We start from the raw sequence: 14025 nt of genomic DNA on the forward strand, positions 1-14025 counted from the left end.
GCATCGAGCACTTTACCCCTCTGAGAAGATACAAACAAGTTTTGGTTATATATATATATATATATATATATATATATATATATATATATATATATATATATATATATATATATATACGTTTACATACATACATACACCAACACCATCTAAGATCAACAAGACACAACAAAATTGCTTTAAGGGGGACTGGCTTTCTCCATGTTCACAAAGTACAGTCGTGTCCAACTGGAGAACACAAGTGCATGTACTTGTGCCATTATATAAGGCTTGAAAGTGCTGAGTTTCAAAGTTCGATGATACCCATTGATTAAAAACACAGTGGAAGAAACAATTCGTGTTAATATTACAATGAAAAAAGAACGGCTAGTCAATTAAATGGGGCAGTTAAAACGATACAGGGTTTTAGTATTCAATCCACCTTGACATGATGTTTTAACTGCTTTATCCTGAAGTTATGAATATGATCAATATATGTCAAGTATTAAACTAATTTTTCTTTATACCACAGTCCCTCCATATATAGTGTTATGTTTTGCCCGTCCATTTTTATCAATTTTTCTGCATATGTAGGGCTCTTCCGAGAGTTCCGGGTTTTCTGAAAGTACAAGCTACTGCATACATTACTTACGACTCTTCGAAGTTTTTAAGTGTCGTCTTGACTAAACGATAATGCTTTCCGTCATTGAAAGACCACCATATGTACTTAAGATTATGTTAACTGATCGTACATGATAACGGAGAATTAATGTTTACAAAATATCACAATAGAATGACAGTATCCTTTAAAAGGGGCAAATACGTATTGATTACGATGTTCATTTGTCATTGACCCAAAGCGCCCTCAATATGTTTACCATCATTATCTTCGTTGTCGTCGTCTTTGTCATCATTATCTTACCTGCAATTATTTTCAACACCACTACCACCACCACCACCACTGTCGTCATCATCATCATCATCATCACAGCCGTCGTCGCAGTCCCATTTACGAGAATTTCAATTACCCCATCCTGTTCCCTGCTTCATTCTACTAACGTACCAAGATCCTTTCGAATAATCTATGCAGACATATAACAAAGTCTATCATGACCTTTAAAATGATTAGTGTAACTTATCATATAAGCATCAATGATCATATTTGTAATCTTTGATAAAATAAACAGACGAAAAGTCAGAGGAATGTGGACATTGAAAATAACAAATGTCAAATACCCAATTTTTCCAAATTAAGCCTATGTAAACAAATAAAAATCTTTACAACTTTTACTATTGAAATATTCCTTTGCATGTCATGTACATTGCTCAGCAATCACGATTGTTTCTGCAATCTCACGTATACAATCATTGCAACATCGTTCTAAAAGTTGTACCCAATGAGTAGATTTAGTATAGTCCTGTGTAATCACAGGAATGAGTGTAGCCTTCGGCATTCTACTATAGGTACTTATCATGTACCTCCAACCATAGAAGTGCATGCAATTATTATCAGATCTCTTTTAATTTTTTTTTGTAACCATATCAATATAATTTTTTAAATTTTTTGTAACCATATCAATATAATCATAAAAACCGCAAAGCATGTGTGTCTTGAACTTCTTCAGCCAAAAACATAATTACTAACGAAAACAGCAACCAAATTACCAAAGTCCATGTTTATACTGTACAATGTCGTTCATTGTCAGCCGAAGACGTTACTGAAGAAACGCTGCAGTGCAAGACATACTTTCCAAGCAATAATACTGGCATGGCCTTTACGCAATTAGCTTCTTGAAGGCCATTACTGTAGGTGTGGTGGTGCTATTAACACAGTACTTATTGGCCTGTTACGCAAAAGGGTAGCAAATAGACACACTTCCCTAGCGAAGTTGCAATACAGCAGGAAAGCGTGTGTCTACCATTCCTACGACGAATACACGACTGACCGCGCATACAGAATTTTTATATCGAGGTGAGTGAAGCCATACAGTTGATTGAATGACTATTGAATTACATGCATGTTGGACAATCAACGGGAAGGAAAAAAAAACTTATAGTTACACGGAACATCTCACTCTTCAATAAATTTAACATACCTCTAAGGGGAAACAATGTCTATCAAATCAGGATTTGTCAGAGAGTGAAATCGACAAGAATGCAGACACAGGTGTATTGAGATTTGAGTACTGCAAACATGTCATCGGATAAAAAGAAACCTCAACTGGTTATGCTTAAAATGCCGCAATATTTCAGTTGTCCGCTCAAGGTAGTTAGCCAATATAAAGGCGTCACCCTGAAGCAAAAGTCCCTGTAATTCTCTGATCTAAGTGAACTTACTACATAGCCAGGGAGTTCATGGCTAGCAATGTGCTGGCAATGAATCTTGTGCTCTAGTGTCCTGCTAAAAGCTTTCGCTGAATTCATATTTCATCTACAATAAGGGTTTATAAATGTCAACGTTAGTTCATAGACAATATGCTGTTCTTTTCAAATACGTGTTCCGCTTCTTGCGTTTCATTGTCCCTATAGCAACGTAAGTTTGCAAGTATCAGGCCCCATCAAGATTTTTGTGTTTCTGGTCGCCCTTTTTTATTATTGTAGGAAGCAATAGACTGTGTACACCTTTCAATTCAAGACAATGCCCTATCAGGAAACTCTTGACAGCGTATTTTGTCATGTTCTTATTTACTATGAAATATTACATTATCACAAATAACATAAAATAGGAAATTTGAGCAAATGCTGTCACAATTGACGACCAAATAACTCATTTGAGCTTACCACTACTTTTACACGATGTGATGTCTAAAAACATCAGTCTAGATGTGTTCTTGTGTATCTTTTGACAAGAGAAAATACACCTTCGAGAAACACCGGATTTTTAATTTATTGTACTTGGACTGCATGAAAATTCATTTGAAATTAAAGCAACATGTTGTCGCTGAGTAGAGGCAGAAATTACTCAGTTTTTCGAGGATAAGTGAGCTACAAGATGAAAACAAACGCTTGTGGCTCAAAAAACCAGCTGTCTGCCCTTGTGGAAAGGTACGGCAAGTTTTCAATCGGGTTCGAACCCACAACATACGGCATCAGTCGCCTAGCGGAGAGGCCACAGAGAGAACCACTCGGCTAAATCTCCACTCCCAAAAAAGAGTGGTTCAATAGCCGGCTAAGTTGTTACATTTTTCTGACTGAGACCGCTCCACACGTTGTAGAGTTCGTGAAGCACTCACGCACGCATGCTCACAATCACACATCGCACACACAAACTTTATCGAGGCGAAGAAACGAATTTCATCGCTTATAACCTCGGGGACAATTCTGTCCACCAGCAGTGTTACCAACCCAGGATAGAAAATACGGCAAGTTTTCAATCGGGTTCGAACCCACAACATACGGCATCAGTCGCCTAGCGGAGAGGCCACAGAGAGAACCACTCGGCTAAATCTCCACTCCCAAAAAAGAGTGGTTCAATAGCCGGCTAAGTTGTTACATTTTTCTGACTGAGACCGCTCCACACGTTGTAGAGTTCGTGAAGCACTCACGCACGCATGCTCACAATCACACATCGCACACACAAACTTTATCCAGCAAGCGAAGAAACGAATTTCATTGCTTTAACTGGGCGAACGATAACTCGGGACAATTCTGTCCACCAGCAGTGTTACCAACCCAGGATAGAAAATACGGCAAGTTTTCAATCGGGTTCGAACCCACAACATACGGCATCAGTTGCCTAGCGGAGAGGCCACAGAGAGAACCACTCGGCTAAATCTCCACTCCCAAAAAAGAGTGGTTCAATAGCCGCCTAATTGTTGCATTTTCTGACTGAGACCGCTCCACACGTTGTAGAGTTCGTGAAGCACTCATGCACGCATGCTCACTATCACACATCGCACACACAAACTTTATCGAGGCGAAGAAACGAATTTCATCGCTTTAACTGGGCGAACGATAACCTCGGGGACAATTCTGTCCACCAGCAGTGTTACCAACCCAGGATAGAAAATACGGCAAGTTTTCAATCGGGTTCGAACCCACAACATACGGCATCAGTCGCCTAGCGGAGAGGCCACAGAGAGAACCACTCGGCTAAATCTCCACTCCCAAAAAGAGTGGTTCAATAGCCGGCTAAGTTGTTACATTTTTCTGACTGAGACCGCTCCACACGTTGTAGAGTTCGTGAAGCACTCACGCACGCATGCTCACAATCACACATCGCACACACAAACTTTATCGAGGCGAAGAAACGAATTTCATCGCTTTAACTGGGCGAACGATAACCTCGGGGACAATTCTGTCCACCAGCAGTGTTACCAACCCAGGATAGAAAATACGGCAAGTTTTCAATCGGGTTCGAACCCACAACATACGGCAACGCTGCTTAGTTGAACACAAATACGGATGGTTTAACGATATAAAAATAAATCCTTGGGTCGATAAATGATTTATCCCAATCGGCTCAGGGTTGAGAAATGTTTATCCTTATTGCCCTTTCTCGCAGGAAAGCCAATGGAGATAAACCGTTGGGAAAAGTAGTGTATTACCGCTAAATCCTCTTGGGAGAGTCGGGAGCTGATATATCCTTTGGGTTGGATTAGTTTCGTGAATATCGACCCTCAGGTTGACGTCAGAGTAATACACAAATCTCCTCGAATAGTAAACCAGCCAGCTGCTGTATTTGATAAAAGTGCACATAAACTATTCCAGTGGACAGAGTTAGGAGAAAGTTGGGCGGATATGCAAAACAAATGATATAATGTCCTGAGTACAATGTTAACGTATGAACGAACTAATGGCGAGAGCTGCAGTGTATTTGTGGCATTGTTACCTTGTTGTTGTACCAGAAATTTTTTGAATTTATCCTGAGAATTAGTTATTCCATTTCAACGGTAACATGACATGGAACATGCTGTTGCAGACTTCTTTTTTATTTCATCCTAATAAAATGACAAAGTTCTGTTCGAAGTTGTTGTTATTTTCAGTTCGTTAAGGAGCTCTTACTTGTCTATACTATACAAGTAATGCACCTACTGTTTGGGTATGTTCAGTATAACATACTTGCCATTTTTTCGCAACAAAAACACAAATAGCAATTTACCCTGTCACAAACCCAGTCCTTCTACTGAAAACAATACAGGAAAGGTAGAAAATATGCAAACCATCGGTGGCAGAATAAAACAACTAGCAGTTACCCGGCCTTATATCAGATACATGAACAACTATTTTTACTCATTAGGACACATAATCCTGCTGTGATAACCCTATCTAGTGGTCTGGTGTTTGCACAATACATATTTAACTCTAATTACCAACATAAACTAGCGCGAATGACTCTTTTAGCAAAATACCATTTTAAGTAGGAAGATAGAGAAGATAACATAAAAACAGCAGACATTCCGCGGCCTTGCGCTTGACACCTGCATCAAAGCAAACCAAAGATCGTTAATGTCCTGTATTATTCCTCTGAACACTACAATGAATAATACCCGTACACTGATGACACCGTTTAAATAATTAAACAAGTCGTGCTTCACTAAGAAAGGATCCGATATCAATATTAAATGAAAACATAAAATATAAGGAAAATGTTACCTTCGTGATGATGGATGACTGACTGGCTGGATGTATGGCTGGATGAATAGATAGCTGGCTGACTGGCTTGATGGATGGATGGATGGCTTGTTGCCTAACGGGCTTGTGAGATCGATTGGTAAAAGTTTGATGGATGAATGGATGGATTAATTGATTGACCGAGATCAAGTAAACTCAAGGAACAGATCTAAAAGTACTTACTTTACATTATCGCTATTTATTTTATTTAAAATGTCATTTGTTCACTAACCGCTGTTTTTATCATTATAAATATATAAATGCAACTTTAATTTTAACACAGGAAAAAATGATATGCTTTACACCACATTTTAAACGAAACTTCGGTTCCATGTAAGACATTCATTTGTATGTGAACGTATACGGCGTGCCGTGGCAGGGGAGAAAAGCGACTTGCGAGGACAAGGTAACGGTTTATTAGCGAGAAACATGGGGAGGAGATTTGTTCGTGTCAACTTGAGACGCAACGTTCGCAAGTCGCTTTTCTCCCCTGCCACGGCACGCCGTATGCGTTCACATACAAATGAATGTCTTACATGGAACCTAATTTTCGTTTTAAATGTGGTGTATAACATATCATTTTTTTCTGTGTTAAAATTAAAGTTGCATTTATATATTCATTATGATATAAACAGCGGTTAGTGAACAAATGCTATTTTAATTAAAATAAATAGAGCTTCTCAAGAAATATACAAAGGAGAGATTTAATCACTCATACTTTGTAATCATTCCATCACAGCACGACACTGCTAAGTTTGAAAGGCAATCTGCTAAATTGATGTAAATGACTTGCGATGGCATTGTTACAAAGGCATGTATTACATACATAGGATAGTGCGTCTCAAACGTTCTTGTCAAATGGAAATACGTGATTATCGTGGTTGACCATCATATTAGTTGGGGGGAAATGTCATTTCACACAAGAAGCGATTGTGCTGGCAGCTATTCGCCACTCTCCATGTACCGTCTGATGAGTCTAACACAACACAATTTTTGGTGTCACTAAGCACGTTGCTTGGATACCTTTCCTACATTCGCCATTACAGCCACTATCCAAGGTAGAAACGCCCTCGGTGTCGATATACGTAACATTCGAAATAATGAAGAAGCAAGCATATATTTTATAACGATAAAACGACAACACTCCTGATATGTACATATTTCGGCATGTTTTACCCTACTTACCGATGAATACTTCATACGAAGGATAGGTTTCGTTGATAAGTGACGTCACTAACCGATTGCCACTGACGTTTGATATGGTAACCATGTGACCCCGGCACTGTAACAGGAGAGACAGGAATACGTCTCTTAAGAAAATAATGGCTCTAGGTATAACAACGTTTTTGAATTGATTTATGATTTTGATTTATTTAACACTCATTAAACCATACAATACACCAAGAAAAAAATAAAGACGAAAGTACGGGATAACACAGAAAAGCTAAAAAACTTATTTCGACTTTGGTCCCACGAAAAACAAAGTCACGAGCAAATCGGAACGACAGCAATTAATAAAAAACAAAATCATTTTTCTCACGTTGATTCATTGCTTCATAAAAATACATAACGTTCTTTTAAACAGAGAATTTGAAGTAATACTGTGCATATGTTTTGTTCCATTCAACACTAACTGTATATTCAATGCTATTCTTACAAAACCGAGCCCCACCTGGAATAAAAATAGAATAGGATCCACAACTGAATTTGAACCCATCAATTTTTTTCTTGGCTGGAAACAAGCGTTAGATTATCTTTCGAGGAATACTTGGGTAATTTTCAGTTTTTTGAGAATTCCCTTAGCAAGAGACTTATTGCAGTAATAGATGACGAAAACGAAGACATTAGAGAAAAACAGGTGAATCTGTCCTACCAATCTTGAAAGCTATTTGTGCTGACATCAAGGGACTGAAATTGTGTATGTCACTTTTGACAAAAATATTTCCGATGAGTTACTGGAGCATGATACGAACTGTCTGTTGTGAAGGGCTTACTTACGGGGACTATGTCATTGACAGTTGTTTGTTTAAGGTAGCACGCACCTCCTAAATCAGTGAAAGACTTAAACCTTTACTCAAACTTTCCTCAACGGAAATTTCAGCCATTTTCTTACCAAATCGAGATAAACATTAGGGGTCACTATGCAAATTTTAGTACTAGAGAAACAAATTACATAACAATGACCTATACTTAAAATTGCGCCCATCTCCCTGTGAACTCTTTTGAGGGAGATACAATTTTCGATTGTTGTAAAATTAAGACCGTGAATATTTTTCTTATTCCAAGGACTTCAAAATAAGCCCTAAAAGTGATAGATCAGAAAATGATTGTAAACAATTGACAACACAAATATCTGTCTCCCTGGGGCATTATGCCTTAAGGTGTTGACTCTATTGTGTCTTATTCTCTTTGCCATTTGTGTTATTATTCGAGATTTTTGTACAGTCTGCGATAAAAGTACTGACGACACACTGTAAAACTTAAAAGTGAGGATATCATCAATATAAATAAGAGAAACGCTTTTAGGAAGTGAAGAGCGTTGTGGTGCGAGTGATTGGGGTGTATGCGAAGCAGTAATTGATGTTAGTGAACAAAAACACTTTATTATTCATCTTTCATCGCCTCAGTGTTCATCGTTTAATGTCATCATTGATGTTTGCATCCATGAATGGTTATTCCAGAAACCAAAGGCTCCTTACCTGTGAAATGAGAATCCCGTGATACCATAAGAAATCAATGATATTCAAACTTACCACATTATTGCGATTGGCGTTGACAAGTTTTTCACCGCAAAGTGGTGAACGAATGAGTAAACTTTCATTCAGTATGACCAGCAGAGAAAACACACCAACTGATTTGCGTCGATTCATTCTTTCAATGACAAGAAGGCAGGCTTCGTTGTAGGGCAGTTTCTAACGGCTCGGGCGTAATCTCGCCGTCTGTCAATAATCGGAAAGTTTGACTCAAACTGTCTCTTCCAAGATAATATATGGAACGTTGGGGGAGTGTCAAGTTTGACATTTAGGTGTTGTACAAACTAAAGTGAATTTCTTTAATAGCTACGGATTATTATGAATTTATTATGGCTATTTCGTGACTTTCATTTTTTCTCTAACTTAACCTACAACTACTTATAACCACCTCGAGTAATCAGTAATGGTAACGTCAAAAGTCTCTCTAGAAAGTGAAAAGAAATTGAGATCAGGACGAAATATATGGATCTGATGTTGACAGAACAGGGCACCTTCGGTGTTTTCAGAAAAAAAGTACACAGACTATCATATCTTCAGGATATATTCACTGGCTTCGAGAAACGACAAATCTTCTTTCAAAATTGAGTGTTGGTCATGATGTATAAGGCTAATCAAAGTCTATCGAAAGTCACGCGTTGTTTTCATCTTGAATAACAAAATATCTTTGAGAATGACGTAACCAGCTCATTACCAGAGTGACGTCATTAATATTGATATCAATAGTTTTTTTCAGAGATAGCTCGTAAATCATTGTATGCTTGATACTACGCGTTGCCATGACAAATCGTCTTCATAAAATGTGTTCATCACCAACTTGAGTCGTTCTAATAGACGAAGCAGTCTTGGGGCAGATCGTTTGACTTTCAACATTTTACATCTAGCAATAGCTGAAACCAACTACGATAATCATGCCCTCAAGTGTATTGATGCATTATACGGGGTAAAATGCAATCTTGCTGTTCTTGGCTTTAGGCTTAGCTTCATCTACGACTTGCAACCTTGGCTTCACAGTTGATTCATTTACTGTGAGCCTACCTTCTCAAGTTTTCCTGTGACCTTTTCTTCCCGTTAATTGTTGTTCTGGATTGTAGAAGTCTGGTTCCAGTTCTGCCCTGAATACCTCAAACAAGTAACTTTACATTCAACTGGTGTTACAGTAGAAGTGCTGCATGGGAAAGTGTATCAGCTAGGTGTAGTGATGTGCCTCTCCTGTAGCCGACATTGAACCTGTAGCGTTGCAATCTCATTAACATTCTCCGTAATCTAGCTAGTGCTTTGTTGAGTGCGTTCTTCATGATTTTCTCCAATGGTTTGTGGTCTGTGTGTACCTCTTTGTCTGTCTTGCCATAAAATACTGATCAAATCTCTCGACTGTGTTACAGATTGCGAGGCATTCTTTTTAAATCTACGAGTAGCGCTGTTCTGTCGGGCTCATGCTGCATGAGGTAAATGCCACTGTCTGCAATTTTCCTGTGTTATTTGGCTGAAGTATGGCGAAGCATAAGCCATCTTCACTGGCATCTACCTAAAGTATCACAGGCTTGCACAAGTCATTGTACTGTAGAACAGGGGCACTGGCAATCAACTGTTCTGCTTTCTGAAATGATGATTCTTGAGCTTCTGACCAGCTGAAGGTACCCCATTCTGGGTCAACGTTATGAGAGGTCTGATTGTGGCACTCAGATTTTCACAGAAGGGGATAAGTAGTTGACCATTCCAATAAATCGCAGCAAACCTGCTTTGTTTCTTGGCCTTGGCATGTCTGTGATTGCTAGAACTTTATCAGGGCCTGCTTTAATTCCGTTGTCTGTTATGATGTTGCCAACAAACTTAACTTCCTTAGGTTTGAATTGAAGTTTGCTGGTCTTTACGACTGGCTGGTTGTGCTCGCATCCTGTTATTTTTGTTATCTTGGTCCGGCCACGGGATGATGTGTTTGTCTTCAGCTCACTTTGACTCATGTTCCAAAATTTAGATCTATCAATCTTGAGTGCACTTCAACAGACCAAGTGTAATGTGTGACACGTGCAATTTTTGCATCCATACTCATGGTTTTTTATTTTGTCACCGTCAGGTGTCTGTGGCTCGATCGTGTACCAAATTACTTGAAGGGGCCTCATCGGGCATGGCGATCGCAATGCAGCTATTTCGAGTTTAGGTGTTTTTGTAGTACTCCATCCTCTCAGTGTGTGGGTCTTTTGTTAGGTCACGGTAGTCAGCTTCGGACATATAACCAACAGTTTGAGTTCGTTGCGTTCAGGTTGGAAGCCTTGCTTGAATGAAAGTTGAATCAACCTCGAATCTAAGTTTGCCCGACAGGCAGATATATTCGTACTCACACCTTGAAAACCTACGTGAATGTCTTCATCGATCCTGCTCCTGACACGAAGTTTCCTGCCTACAGCAAAGGAACGATGACGTGTCCAGTGTGTTTGTTTCAATGCTTTATTCAGCCAACATCAACAACGCGGGAAAAACCGCCATTACAGCTATAAGTTACCTCAAAGTATGCTGGGAGAACCCAGAACTAAACAAATGTTCATCAAGTCTGGTAGAGGGCGCTGGATCGCCAACAGAACTCTACAGGGCCATCAGTATTGTAGGCCAAAAACTATGCCTTCTGTCTAGCACAACACGACAGGAAGGGAAACCGCACTCTTTGTAAAGTCAGAGGGATCACCTTAAATTACCGCAACAGTTTGAACATCAACTTTGATGCCATCACTCGTCTGGTCACCACTTGCCCATCATCAACCATCACCGTGAATGACCCTGCTAAAATCCTATGTGTTGGATGTGATGTTGTCACAAAAAGTGAAAGTAAAAAATATGCCCTAGTTTATGATAAGAGAGCATTGATTGAAAATTACAAAATCCTTCCCTATGGGTATTAAAACTGTACTTTGTCCATGAAACACCCCCCCCCCCCAAAAAAAATCGAGAAACATCAATTGAGGGATGCCAACAAATGTTTGGCAAATGCTTTTCTTCATATTTTCCTCTTTGTCAATCAAGCAGTTTCCAATACTTTCTAAGAAAGAAAAAAGGTATGGTAATTATAATTGTAATTCAATAGGCTTTGTTGATATCATTCAAAGAAAAAGAAATTCAAGTTATCAATTTATATGTAAATAATTTTGGTGAAGCTGTTTTCACAATTTAATTGGATAAATTGCAAAAACAAAATTGAAATCTTCCTGATCAGTTTTGTGGCAATGGTATTCTGATCATTCTGTTTGTTAGAGTTGTATAATTCATTCACTTTCAAAGTCTTGGAATGTATGTATTTGATATTTGGAAAATTTGTAAATGCAAAAAAAGAAACAAGAAGGTACGTTTTTCCCCTTTAAATTTTAAATATTAAAGACGACAGACCAACAGTTTGTTCAACTTTTTCTTTCAACAGAATTATCTGTAGATTTCAGCTTTCATCTTTTGAAGTCTTTTTGTATGTTGTATGTCAACAAACAAAAACAAAACGATTATGGTTAAACCTTTTTGTCAAGGAATTTAATAAACACAACTTTGTTAATTTAAACAAATTCAGTGGCTGGTTTGAATTCAATTTTTTGATGTTTGTGTATAAACATTAGCTGAATGCGTAAACATGTATATATGTTTGTATGTGTGTGTCGTCTCTTCATGAGACTTCACCAAAAGGCCAAAGGGTGAGCCCCAGTGTCCAGAGGGCCATCGAAGAAGATTGCTCTTGGTCAAAGAATTACATCACACTTCGTTTGGGTATAACACCCCTTCAAACACTTTAAGCCCTCTTGCCCCTCGGGGCTTTTTTGCCCTCCCTCTGTCAAGAATGAGAACATCCTTAAGCTTTCCTGTATAAGTTTGTACTATTTCAGCCTAACACTCATTTGCCGTGATGGGTCTCATTCTGCAAACACTCTTGAAGCTGATCATCAATAATCGAGATTTCTCCAATCTATGTTCTTCCTGTATTTGTGTGTGCTGCCATACATCATCTATGATAAATTTTCAAAAGGAAGCCAGTCTCATGTTATGAAAGCATTGATCTGAGTGGAGAGATTGACTGAAAGGAAATCAACCAAAAAGTCCCATCACGGTGAAGATCAAGTTGGTCAACTTGGTATACCATGCCACGAATGCGAAAGAACTGTCCTTACCCTGGTTGTCATGCAAAACATCTCGTAAGACTGGCAAATCATCTCACACAAGTGCATAATATTGAAGATAAAGTTGAAAGACACAGATTTTTAAAACTGGCCAGACAATCTGACACTCATCAATTGATGTGCCAGTTGATACGAATCGTTCGTCTACTGTCTGAACAACATCAATCAAGTCAATCATGGATGCAAGACTACAACATCCATTCACTGCTCTCATATGTGGACCCACACAGTCTGGCAAAACCGAATTCGTCAAACGACTGCTGAAGGAACGGGAAACTATGATTTTTCCATCTCCTGAGCGTATTGTCTGGTGCTATGGAGAATACCAACCTGCCTATACAGAACTGGCTGCCCTTATCCCTAGCATTCATTTTGTTGAAGGCATTCCTGAAGAGTTGGATAGTACGTTTTCCCCTCACCAATCCAACTTATTGATTATTGATGATCTGATGTCAGAAACTGGAAATGACAAGAGAATTACCAATCTGTTCACCAAAGGTTCTCATCATTGTAATCTCTCTGTCATGCTTATCTTACAAAATCTGTTTCATCAAGGCAGAGAGACTCGAACCATGAGTCTGAATTCACATTATCTGGTCTTGTTTAAAAATCCAAGAGACGGATCACAGATCACTCACTTAGCCAAACAGATGTACCCAGGACACACCCGTTTCATCCAAGAAGCTTTTACCGATGCCTCCCGTGAACCCTATGGTTATCTCCTCATTGACCTGAAACCCAACACACCGGAAGTCCTTCGCCTACGCACGAACATCTTTCCAGGAGAGACTGCCTTTGTGTACGTCAGGAAAACATAAAATAGACATGATGAGATGAAATTCAATCATTTCATCATGTCTCAGCGAATGAGAAAACATGCTCATTTTCTCTCTGTGTTAGCCAAGAGCAATCCAAAGCAACAGAGGGGGATCATCGAGGGAGCCAGTAACGACTTAATCCATTGCCTCTGTGAATGTTGTTTGAACATTCTTCGGGGGAGTGTTCCATTGTCATCTGCTCAAAAGAAGAAATTGAGCAAATACAAACATCATCTTCGCACACTGTCAAATAAAAAGGTTTCAACATCAAAGAAGAAGAAGATACTTGTGCAAAAGGGTGGATTTCTCTCAGCCGTCCTAGGGCCTGTGCTGTCTGTGTTGGGAAGTCTCCTTTTTAAGTGAATTGTCAACATGCCCATGGAACATGCCAAGAAGATGGCACTTGTGCCACAGGAATTACTAGATACAATACAACTACAGCAGAATCAAACAACAAACCCCATGACTAAGATGCTGTCCTCTCTGGATAGGGAGATGCAACAAATCTTGGAAAGAACAGACATCACTGATGATGAAAAGGCAAAACTGTACCAACAGACTCTTCAGCAGTACAGGGCTTACATTGATAAAAGGAAAGGAACCTGTTAACCCTTTGCACCCCAAGGCCCTGGGGTTGAGTTGACATTTGGAAGTACCATCTAGTATGACGTCTGACTTCTTAAATTAGCCAAGACTGTCCCCAATACCAATATATTT

The 14025-nt window shown here is 39.0% G+C and overlaps 1 protein-coding gene across 1 annotated transcript in view; it reads right to left on the reverse strand.

The window, feature by feature from the left end:
- Window positions 1–14025, reverse strand: part of LOC139141039 (snaclec macrovipecetin subunit beta-like) — a 115402-nt gene that overhangs the window by 29634 nt on the left and 71743 nt on the right. The window lies entirely within an intron of this gene.

Source organism: Ptychodera flava, chromosome 1 (genome assembly GCF_041260155.1).
Source record: "Ptychodera flava strain L36383 chromosome 1, AS_Pfla_20210202, whole genome shotgun sequence".
Lineage (NCBI taxonomy): Eukaryota > Metazoa > Hemichordata > Enteropneusta > Ptychoderidae > Ptychodera > Ptychodera flava.